We start from the raw sequence: 12,653 nt of genomic DNA, 5'->3' as shown, positions 1-12,653 counted from the left end.
GAGGGAAGAAAACTAGTTGGGGAAGAAGTTGGGCATGAAACCGTTAAAAGAGAACTGAGCAGCCTTCACTAAATTAGGCCTATCTCTTCGTACACTTATACTTTAATTATGAGGCCGCCACCATTGGAAAGTGGACTTCCGGGACTTCATTTAGACTTAAGAATCTCCTAAAGCCGAGTCTGGATGAGAGGGATATGGTTGTTTGAAGTTAAGCATCAATCTGATTAAGACCAAAAATGAGAATGTTACCCAAAAGACAACCTAAGAGGGGGGTGAATTAGGTTTTTACAATTAAAAATTAATAATACCCTAATAAAAATTATGACTAGCACAATAGATAAATATAGTTAATGAAATAAAAATAATTAAAACAAGTGTTCTAACAACTATGTCAGTTAATGATTTTAGCACAGTGAAAATGTGAAATATAGCTACAACAATTTAAATAAATTAAAGAGATAAGGGAGAGAGAGGCAAACAAATTTATAGTGGTTCGGCTTCAACTCGGCCTACCTTCACTCCTCAAGCTTCACTTGAGATTTTCCACTATACTCTAGTTTCACGGGGGTGCTAGCAACCTCTTTACAAATGGAGCAATCATCCACGGATTTTACACAGACTTTCTAAGTCAAGAACACTGAGTGTACTACACTCTTACAAGGTTGAAAAGAAGGTGTTTTTGCTTTCACAGAAAACTACAAGAATTATCTCTCAAAGATAGATATAAAAATGAAGCTTTGGTTTTTTCTGTAAACCTCACACAAGAAAGATGGACTTAAAGCTATAAGGCTCAGTGTATAATTTGTGAGAGAGGATGTAAACAAAAATCGAAGAATACTTCTTAGAGAATTTTTCAAAGAATAGATGTGAGTGATTATAGATCAAAGAATATTTTCAGGTTTTTTTTGTAACTTGTTTTACATTAGAGGCTTTGATATATATAATGAAAATTATAGCTGTTTATAGCCGTTGTAGTCATCATTACTAATTTGAATATCTTCCGTTTCAACCTTTTGAACCTTTTGAACTATTCATTTGAATTTATAGCCGTTGTAACTCCATCATTACTAATTTGAATATATTTCTCTCCATCATTACAAATTTGAATATTTTTTACTTGAATCTTTTGAACATTTTGAACTATTCATTTGAATTTATAGCCGTTGTAACTCCATCATTACAAATTTGAATATCTTCCACTTGAATCTTTTGAACCTTTGTTTTGTGCTGTTTGTACTCCTGATTTAATCAAATATTAAATACATTCTAACAACATTGAGGATAAAGATTTAGGTGGGAAATAATCGGACAAAATAAATTTTGATTCTATTTTTCTCTTTCAAATAAATTAAAACATAATTAAATAAATCATCAAAATAAATTTTGGATTTAAAATATAATTAAATAAATCATCTAAATAAATTTTGGATTCTATTAAAACATAATTAAATATATCATCAAAATAAATTTTGGATTTAAAATATAATTAAATAAATCATCAAAATAAATTTTGGATTCTATTTTTCTCTTTCAAATAAATTAAAACATAATTAAATAAATCATCAAAATAAATAAGTCTAACAATCTCTCCCTTTTTGATGATGGCACACAATGATGTTTTGATTTGATTTGGGAGTAAGAAAGACTCCCCCTCAAGTCATGCTCCCTAAATTCATTTCTAAATACATAGGTTAGCACATGTGTAATAAATAAGTTTTAATCAACAACATGATATAAGATTTAAGATATTAAGATATCAAACTATAAATATAAAACATCATAAACTATAGATATTAAGATTTAACATAGGTTAGCACATGTGTAATAAATAAGCTTTAATCAACAACATGATATAAGATTTAAGATATTAAGATATCAAACTATAAATATATAACATCATATAATTTCTCCCCCTGTGATATTATCAAAAGGAAATGATGGCTCAGAATCTGGAGGAGGAGGAGGAAAATGATAGTGATAAATGGCATCAAAACCAGATAATAAAAAATATATATGGTTAATTTGCGTGCCTCTCCCATGCCCGTCGAAAATCGTGTCTCTCTTTTTCCTTCAATAAACGCGTTTGACACGCGGCCTCGCTTTTGCGTCAGCCGACCGACAAAAGTGAGACGGGTCAATCAGCTGCCTCAGCTCTCTCTCCCTTTTGTCTTCTTCTCCTTCGTCTTTTTCTTAAGCTCTCCCTTCGCCTTCTTCTTAATCACACACTCGTCTATTTGCTGCTTTACCATTAGCTTCTATCTCTTCGTCACCACTCTCGTCGTTTCTATTTCTCTGCTACTCATTTCTTTTACACCTCGCACCTCGAAACCATGGCTTCCTCATCCCGTCCCCTCACTCTATTTCCGAACCTGAACGATCCCATAAGCTCTGCTGGATCGAGTGCCCCTACTCCTACTCTTCATGTCATTCCTCTTTCTAACCTTCCTATGATGTCGATTGAGCAAAGCATGGTAACTCAATTTGACATAGAAGCCAATCATTTCACACTGACGTCCTGTATGGAGACGGTGACGGTAGTCACAAAATTGGCTCATCGATTACAGAACAGGACGAGTGAGCTCCATCAGGTCAACGCCCAACTCTCCCTGCTTCAGCGCATGTACAAGGATGCGCGAGTAGAAATAGGCGCACTGAAGACCGAAAATAAAGAGCTTAAACGGAAGACCATCTCCATGGCCCGATTTGGAGCAACGTTGTTCTTGGCCTTTGATAGTTAGTAGGGAGTCGTCGCTCTGGACGAAAGCACAGGGGCAAGGGCGTCAAGGGTCGCCCAAGGTGATAAAAAGAAGAAGAAAACGATAGAAGAGGCGAGTAAGTAAGGTCGGCATATGGCCAGAAAAAAATGAAGGGTTGTTTGTTTGTTTGTTTGTTTTTTTTTTATGTTTATTGTGATCGGCGTGTGGCCGGAAAGAAAATGAAGGATGTTTTTTTTTTATTTTGTTTATGTAAAAAAATTTATTTTAATTTGTTTTTGTTTTTATGTTTAAGTACTGAAAAATAAAATTAAAAAGAAAAAAAATAAGAAAATTAAGCCCAAACAAAAAATAATAAGGAAAAAAAATAAAAATAAAAGAAATTAAGCCTAATAGCAAAATAAAAAAAATAAAAGAAATTAAAATAGAATAATACTAGCAGAAATTAAACTTAATGGGACGTTGGTGTTGCTGGAATTGTAATGCAAAAAAAATATCATGAGGTTTAAAAAAAAATCAATGTATGCAAAGTTAATTTTACCTCAAGATGTAGAACCAAAAAAAAATATTACACAGTTGAGAATAACAAACTGTTAAGGAGAATAAATGTATGAAGGACTTGAGAGCATTCAACTGATATAAATGTTTCCATATCAATGTAGCATTACACATATATCATTTTAACAAAAATTCAAGTTTCACAGTCATAACAAAACTTTTTAAGTAGAAATCGACATTCCAAGCTCGCCACGAATAAAATTGAAGCGATCCTCGCTTAGGGGTTTTGTGAAAATATTCGCCAATTGCTTGTCGGTGTTTATAAATTCAAGTACAATATCCCCTTTTTGAACATGATCTCTTAAAAAATGATGTTGAATTTCAATATGTTTTGTTCGTGAGTGTTGAACCGGATTTTTGCTTAAATTGATGGCACTAGTATTATCACATTTAATAGGGATATGAACATAATGCAAATCAAAGTCCTCCAATTGTTGTTTCATCCAAAGTATTTGGGCACAACAACTTTCGGAAGCTATATATTCAGCTTCGGCCGTTGATAAAGTAACAAAATTTTGCTTTTTGCTAAACCAAGATACTAATGAGTTACCAAGAAAGTGACAAGTGCCACTGGTGCTTTTTCTATCAAGTTTGCATCCGGCAAAGTCGGCATCCGAGTAACTAATTAAATAAAATGCAACATCTCTAGGATAAAACAGTCCCAAATTTTGAGTGCTAACAAGATATCTAAAAATTCTTTTAACAGCACTGAGATGTGATTCCTTAGGATTTGATTGATATGTAGCACATATACAAACACTAAACATAATATCGGGTCTACTTGCAGTTAAATAAAGAAGTGAGCCGATTATACCTCAATATTTTGTTTGATCAATGGACTTACGTTTTTCATCATTGTCTAGTTTAATGGATGTGCTCATAGGTGTTCCAGCTATTTTTGAGTCATACATACCAAACTTTTTGAGTAGTTCTTTTGTGTACTTAGCTTGGTTGATAAAAATTCCTTCCTTACATTGTTTGATTTGAAGCCCAAGGAAATAATTTAGTTCCCCCATCATGCTCATCTCAAACTCACCTTGCATACACTTAGCAAATTCCTTACACAAGGTTTCATTAGTAGCACCAAATATAATGTCATCTACATATATTTGCACAATAAGTAAATCATCATTTTTAGTTTTAACAAAAAGTGTTGTGTCAATCGTTCCTCTAAAAAAATTATTTTCAATCAAAAATTTACTTAATCGTTCATACCATGCACGAGGTGCTTGTTTCAAACCATATAAAGCTCTTGATAGTTTAAAAACATGATTTGGAAAAGCATGATCTTCAAAACCTGGGGATTGTTTAACATAAACTTCCTCATTTATAAAACCATTAAGAAAGACACTTTTTACATCCATTTGATAAAGTTTGAAATCTCTAAAACATGCAAATGCAAGTAACATGCGAATAGCTTCTAATATAGCAACCGGAGCAAAGGTTTTATCGAAATCAATATCTTCTTCTTGATTGTATCCTTGTGTAACAAGTCTAGCCTTGTTTCTTATGATTGTGCCGATTTCATCAAGCTTGTTTCAAAAGATCCATTTGGTACTGATAATGGTATGATCTTTAGGTTTTGGCACAAGTTCTCACACTTTGTTTATCTCAAATTGGTTAAGCTCTTCATGCATAGCTATCATCCAATGTTCATCGAATTCAGCTTCTTGAAAGTTTTTAGGCTCAATCTGTGAGAGAAAAGCCAAGTTACTACAAATGTTTCTAAGTGAAGAGCGAGTTTCAATACCTTTTGTAGGGTCACCTAGGATTAAATCCTTAGGGTGATTATGAACAAACTTCCTTTCTCTTGGCAAATCATCATTGTGTCCTCATTCTTCTTGAGGTGGAAGAATAGGTTGTTCAATCTCTTTGTTCAACTTACATGGTTGGTTCTCTTCTTTGTAGATACTTGAATCTTCCACATTTGGTTCCAAATCTATATTATCACTAACAATTTGCTTTTGAGCAGAGATATTAGTTTCATCAAATGCCACATGTATAGATTCTTCCACAACAAGAGTTCTTTTATTAAAAACATGATAAGCTTTGCTAGTTAAGAAATAGCCAAGAAAAATTGCTTCATCAGATTTTGAATCAAATTTACCTAAGTTATCCTTACCATTATTATGCACAAAACATTTATAACCAAAAACATGCAAGTGACTAATGTTGGGTTTTCTATCATGCCAAAGTTCATAAGGAGTCTTTTTTAGAATAGGTCTAATTAATGCATGATTTAAAATATAACATGCAGTGTGAACGGCTTCGGCCTAAAAATATTTAGGAAGATTATTTTCGCAAAGCATTGTTCTACTCATCTCTTCTAAAGTTCTATTCTTCCTTTCTACTACACCATTTTGTTGAGGGGTTCTAGGTGCTGAAAAATTATGTCCAATACCATACTCATCACAAAACAATTCAAATTTCTCATTTTCAAGTTCTCTACCATGGTCGGTTAGAATATTAGTAATAAGAAAGTCTTTTTCATTTTGAATTCTACGACAGAGTTTTGTGAAAGAAGAAAAAGTTTCATCTTTGTGTGCTAAAAACATAACCTAAGTAAATCTTGAATAATCATCAGCAATAATAAGACAATAACGTTTACCACCTAGACTAGATGTCCTTGAGGGACGAAATTAATCCATATGCAATAGTTGTAAAGGTCTAGTTGTGGAAATATGAGATTTTGATTTAAATAATATTTTAGTTTGTTTTCCTTGTTGACAAACATTACAAAGATGATCTTTTTCAAATTTAATTTTTGGAAGCCCAATGACCAAATCCTTTCTCAAAAGTTTAGCAATTAAATCCATATGAGCATGACCAAGTCTTCTATGCCATAACCAACTATTTTCATTATTAACATATAAACATTTAACATCACTAGCATAGAGATCATTAAGATGAAAAACATAAATATTATCATGGCGATTACCAACGAATAAAGCTTTATGATCATTTGTGCTTTCAATTGTACAATGTGATTTTTCAAAAATAACTCGATTACCTTTATCACATAATTGACTAATACTAAGTAGGTTATGCTTAAGTCCATTAACAAGTAAAACATTTTCAATAGAAGGGTTAGGAGAAATACCGATGCTACCAATACCGATGATTTTTCCTTTCTTGTTGTCTCCAAAAGTAACAAATCCTCCATCTTTCAATGATAATTTAGTAAAGAATGATTTATCTCTGATCATGTGTCTGGAACATCCACTATCAAGGACCACTTTCCTTCTTTAGCTTTGGACTTAAAGCAAACCTATAAGATGACAATCAAGTGTTGATTTTTGGTACCCATAATTTCTTGGGTCCTTCTTGGTTAATTTTGTTAGATCCCTTAATAATCCAAATCTTTTTAATTCCCATGTTCATATTCTTTTTGAATAGACAATAAGATATATAATGGCCTTTCTTTCTACAATAATGACAAGTAATATGAGGGTGAGTCATGAGAGGTGCCTTTTCAAAAATTATATTGAGATTCTTTTGTTTCTTAATAGGATCATATCCAATACCCGCTTTATCAAAAACACATCTTTGATTTCCAAGAAGCATGTTGAGGTTATCTCTACCTTTTACAAAATTTTCAAGTGTTTTTGTTAAATCATCAACATTGTTTTTTAAAATAGTTTTCTCATTAGAGATAGTATCAAAATCATTTTTCAAAATAATTTTTTCTTTCTTTAATTCTTCTACATTAATAGATAAAGATGCAACAGATTTCTTTAACATATTATTTTTGGCACAAACTTTTCTAAATTCATTTGATAGTTCATGGAATGCACTTTCAAGTTCTTCATAAAGAGTAGTTACCTCATTTTGAGTAGAGTCTTCATCTTCAAGAGCCATGAGACATAAGTTGGCTACTTCATTTTCAATTTCATCATTTGAGCTTTCATCTTCACTTTCTCCCCAAGTTGCTACTATGGCCTTTTTGTTTCTTTTGTAGTCTTTTCCATAGTTCTTCAATTTTGGACAATCTATCTTCATATGTCCAGGATTTTTGCACTCATAGCAAATAATAGGCTCTTTCTTGTTATCTTTGTTGTACTCTTTCTTAAAAGGTCTTCTTCCTCCATAATTGTTTTTCTTGAAGTGCTTTTTGAGATTTCTACTAAACATGGCATAGCTTTCATCCTCACTGGAGTTTTTATGTTTTTCTTCATTTGATGAGGCTTTGAATGCAATTCCACTTTTCTTTTTGTTTTCAACATCTTCATGTCCTTTCATGGTGATCTCATGAGTCATAAGGGAACCCATAAGCTCATCCAATCCAAGTGTAGAGAGATCTTTGGCTTCTATAATGACAGTGACCTTTGCTTCCCAATTCTTTGGTAAACACCTAAGAATTTTTCTTACCAACTCACTGTTAGTATAAGTTTTGCCAAGAGATTTCAAAGAGTTTATAATTTCAGTAAATCTAGTAAACATACTTGAAATAGATTCATCAGAGTTCATTTTAAACAATTCATAACTATGAACAAGCATATCAATACGAGATTCCTTTACTTGGTTTGTAACTCCATACGTTATCTCAAGTTTGTTCCAAATTTCTTTTGCCGAATCACAACTTGAAATTCTATTATACTCCTTAGAGTCTAATCCAAACACAAGGGTGAGTTTGGCTTTAGCATTGGCTTGCAATAATTTATGATCTCTCTCATCACATTCATCTTCAGTTTTAGGTACACTAATATTGTCAATTAATTTGGTAGGAATTTTTGGACCTTTGGTGACAATAATCCACATGGCATAATCAGTGGCTTGTAGCTATAGAGTCATCTTATCTTTCCAATGACTATAGTTGTTTCCGTCAAACAGTGGTGGCCTATTTGTCGCTTGTCCTTCAGCTAAGGTTGCCATAGATCAAAACTCCTAGATGGTTAAATCTAAAACAAGAGTCTAGGCTCTGATACCAATTGTTACCCTAAAGACAACCTAAGAGGGGGGTGAATTAGGTTTTTACAATTAAAAATTAATAATACCCTAATAAAAATTATGACTAGCACAATAGATAAATATAGTTAATGAAATAAAAATAATTAAAACAAGTGTTCTAACAACTATGCCAACTATGTCAGTTAATGATTTTAGCACAGTGAAAATGTGAAAATATAGCTACAATAATTTAAACAAAATAAAGAGATAAGGGAGAGACAGGAAAACAAATTTAAAGTGGTTCGGCTTCAACTCGGCCTACCTTCACTCCTCAAGCTTCACTTGAGATTTTCCACTATGCTCTAGCTTCACGGGGGTGCTAGCAACCTCTTTACAAATGGAGCAATCATCCACGGATTTTACACAGACTTTTTAAGTCAAGAACACTGAGTGTACTACACTCTTACAAGATTGAAAAAAATGTATTTTTGCTTTCACAGAAAGCTACAAGAATTATCTCTCAAAGATAGATATAAAATGAAGCTTTGGTTTTTTCTGTAAACTACACACAAGAAAGATGGACTTAAAGCTATAAGGCTCAGTGTATAATTTCTGAGAGAGGATGTAAACAAAAATCGAAGAATACTTCTCAGAGAATTTTTCAGAGAATAGATGTGAGTGATTATAAATCAAAGAATATTTTCAGGTTTTTTTTGTAACTTGTTTTACATTAGAGGCTTTGGTATATATAATGAAAATTATAGCCGTTTATAGCCGTTGTAGTCATCATTACTAATTTGAATATCTTTCATTTGAACCTTTTGAACCTTTGGAACTATTCATTTAAATTTATAGCCGTTGTAACTCCATCATTACTAATTTGAATATATTTCCCTCAATTATAACAAATTTGAATATCTTTCACTTGAATCTTTTGAACCTTTTGAACTATTCATTTGAATTCATAGCCATTGTAACTCCATCATTATTAATTTGAATATCTTTCCCTCCATCATTACAAATTTGAATATCTTCCACTTGAATCTTTTGAACCTTTGTTTTGTGCTGTTTGAACTCTTGATTTAATCAAATATTAAATACATTCTAATAACATTTAGGATAAAGATTTAGGTGGGAAATAATCGAACAAAATAAATTTTGATTCTATTTTTCTCTTTCAAATAAATTAAAACATAATTAAATACATCATCAAAATAAATTTTGGATTTAAAATATAATTAAATAAATCATCTAAATATATTTTGGATTCTATTAAAACATAATTAAATAAATCATCAAAATAAATTTTGAATTTAAAATATAATTAAATAAATCATCAAAATAAATTTTGGATTCTATTTTTCCTTTTCAAATAAATTAAAACATAATTAAATAAATCATCAAAATAAATAAGTCTAACAGAGCAACCTTCATTAAAATAGGTATATCTCTTTGCATACTTAGAATTTAGATGTGAGGCTGCAACCCTTGGAAACTAGACTTCCGAGACTTCAATTTATACTCAAGAATGACCTAAAACTGAGTCTAGATGAAGAAGATATACCCATTTGAAGTCGGGCTTGGAAGCAGATTTTTAGTGGCCGGCAAGTAGCCGGCAGATGGCCGATCGGCCACCACTGATGGCCAGCAATGCACACTTCTGGCTGGCGGGCCATGTGTCGGGCACCAGTGTAAAACCTCGATATTTTCTCCAGTTGTTTCAACAAAGTTCCAGCTGTCTCTTTTTAGATATTTTTGACCAAAGCTCATATATTTCTATATATAGAAGACCTCTCTTCTTGCTTTCAAGGTTAGAAACATTTAGGAATGAGGAAATAATTTTGGAAAAATCCTCTCTTTACAATTCTCTCTCTCTTTTGCAACTTGCATAGCTTATGCCCAAACACTCTAAACCAAACCTAAAGAACTTATTACTAAGATGATTTGAGCTTGATTTTGAGCTCTTGAAATACTTGAGAGTGTGAAATTGGTGGTTTTTGACTTAAGGGTTCATTCATCTTCAAGAGGTATACTTTCTGTTGCTTTTGTACTATCTCTACATCACTTCTTTTCTATCTTTTCTTGCTGATTTGGAAGTGTTTTTCAACTATTTTTTATGGGTTGAAGCTTGTGATTAAAGGCTATTAAAGGTAGAGGGGTTAACCACTCTTCTTTACACCTTGTTTCCTAAGCCTTTACACTTATATTTCCCATTCTTTCATTAACTTTTTTTGAGCTTTTTACCACTGATTTTCAGATGTTTTCAGAGGCTAAAAAAGTGGTTTTGAAGTCCCAAAAATGGAGGGGTTAGCCACCCCTCATTTGGCTTGTTTACTAGCTTAAATCGCCATGTGTTAGCTTATTATTTTAGCTACTTTTGTCTTCATTTCAGCACTTGTTTGTACTATTTTTGGGCTATAAAAACTCTATGTTTTTGGGCTGAAGCTTGGATTTTAAGGCCATTAAAGGTTGAGGGGTGATCCACTCTTCTTTGTACCTTGTTTTGAAGGCCTTTACCCTTGTGTTCCCCACCCTTTTACTATATTTTTTCAAGCTTTTAAACACTGATTTTCAAAGCTTGTTTAGTGGCCAAAATCATGTTTTGAAGTCCAAATTTGGAGGGGTTAGCCTCCCCTCCTTGTGTCTTGTTTACTAGCCTAGTTAATGCTATGTGTTACCTTATTTTTTTAGCCATTTATAGCTTAATTTCAGCATGTTTTAACCTCTAATTTAGACTGTTCTAACTCTGTTTTGGGTTGGTTAAGTCATTTGAGTCTTGTTTTGCATGCTTCTAGTGTAAATGTCCTCACAAGCTTGGTGTTTTAGGCCTTTAGACACCACTTGTTTGAGTTGACTGCATTGTTTTAGTGCTTCTCTTTCTTAATTTCGGCAAGCATGATCTCTGCAACCTCCCTCATTTTTTGACTCTTTATTTGCTTTGAGGGTTGTTTCAACCTTAGGATTGTTTAAGCTTAAGATTGAGGTCCATGCTTAATGGTTTAATTCTCTTTTGGGGGTTCATTATTAACGGCATGACACCTCTCTCTTGCCTTAAACTACCCCTTGTTTAACACTTTCTTCTCTTTTAGAGGACTTTAATTCACCATTGGACTTAATTGAATTAAAAAATGGTTGGTAAACTAAAATGAAGTAACTTGGAATTAAAAGGGTACAAGATAATAATTGGTTATGTTCAATCGGACGTTAATTGAACACATAGAAGCCTGAATCATTTCATACTCACTAGTGATGAAATGATTTAAGTCTCCAAGGTCATCACTTCTCTTGATCATTCATGAAAGGAAGGTGGTATGAGTCATGTTTTGTTGCATTTATTGAACTTTCACACCTGGTTTCTCAAGCCATCATGCAATGAAATTGCATCCATTGATGGTTTGTGAACGAACTTGCTACTCCTTTGATTTGCTTATAAAAATGAGGGGTGAGTTGTGCAAACTAACCCTTGAAATACCCTGTATATACTCTGTTTATCCTTTATTGTACTAAGATGAACCTAGACATTAGTGGTCTGCAGGCCACTTTCCATGGCTAGCAGGTGGCCGCCAGACCACCTCTATGGCCGGCTGGCCACTGATGCAAAACTCAACAGAGTGTTGGTAAGGTGGAGCAAAGTTGTTCTGGAAATGTTCAAATGTGTAAATAGAGGCATTCGGAAGTAAAACGGTGGTCTTTTCAAGTGAAATCCGAGCATGCGCATGAACATCTCTCATTTCCGGAGGCGAAGTGGTTGATTGCTTAGTTTAATTATTAATTGCAATTGTGTTGTAATTCTTTAATTAGTTAAGTAGTTAACTAGTTATGATGTAATTATTTTAGTTAGCTAGATTAGTTAAATAATTAGTTCATTTGTTGTTATAATAATTATTTAAGTAATTTAGCTAGTTATTTATTTTGTTTTGTAATAATTAGTTTTAGCTTAATTAGTTAGCTAGTTAGTTAGTTTATTCATTCGGACTCTCCTTCGTGAGGGCGAAATGATGTAATAATGTGTATGTCTTCCAACCCCACGTCTTTCTCCCTTTTATTTAATTGCTTACGATGGTTAGTTTAGGGACATCATGTTTTAATTAGCATACTTCATGTTTGCATCCGTTCGTATTACATGCACCGAGGCTCGGTTCATCATTCTAACTGCATTGTTAGTTCAATACTTCTTTGAATACGTGCTTAGATCGCATGTTATTTCATTGATTCATATGCCATATTAGTAGTCGAGCCTAGTAATTGCATATCGCATGTGTTGCATTAGTCATATTGCCGAGTTAGGAACCATGCATTTTTTTCTAACTCTTTTGTTTTATTTTGGCTTGGAGTACTAGGTGAGTCTTTACTCACTTTAGCATATCGCATGTGTGTGATTGTTGCCATGTCTAGCATGCTTACCATGAGGCTAATTGCTTAATTGCTAAAATTTCTTGAATGCCTGTGGATGAAGGCTTATTGCTTGAATTGGAATAATTTGAATAATGTTCA

The sequence above is a fragment of the Camellia sinensis genome, chromosome 2 (genome assembly GCF_055761805.1).
Source record: "Camellia sinensis isolate YWXY chromosome 2, ASM5576180v1, whole genome shotgun sequence".
Lineage (NCBI taxonomy): Eukaryota > Viridiplantae > Streptophyta > Magnoliopsida > Ericales > Theaceae > Camellia > Camellia sinensis.
The sequence above is the reverse complement of the archived record's forward strand: the minus strand, read 5'-3'. Positions refer to the sequence as shown.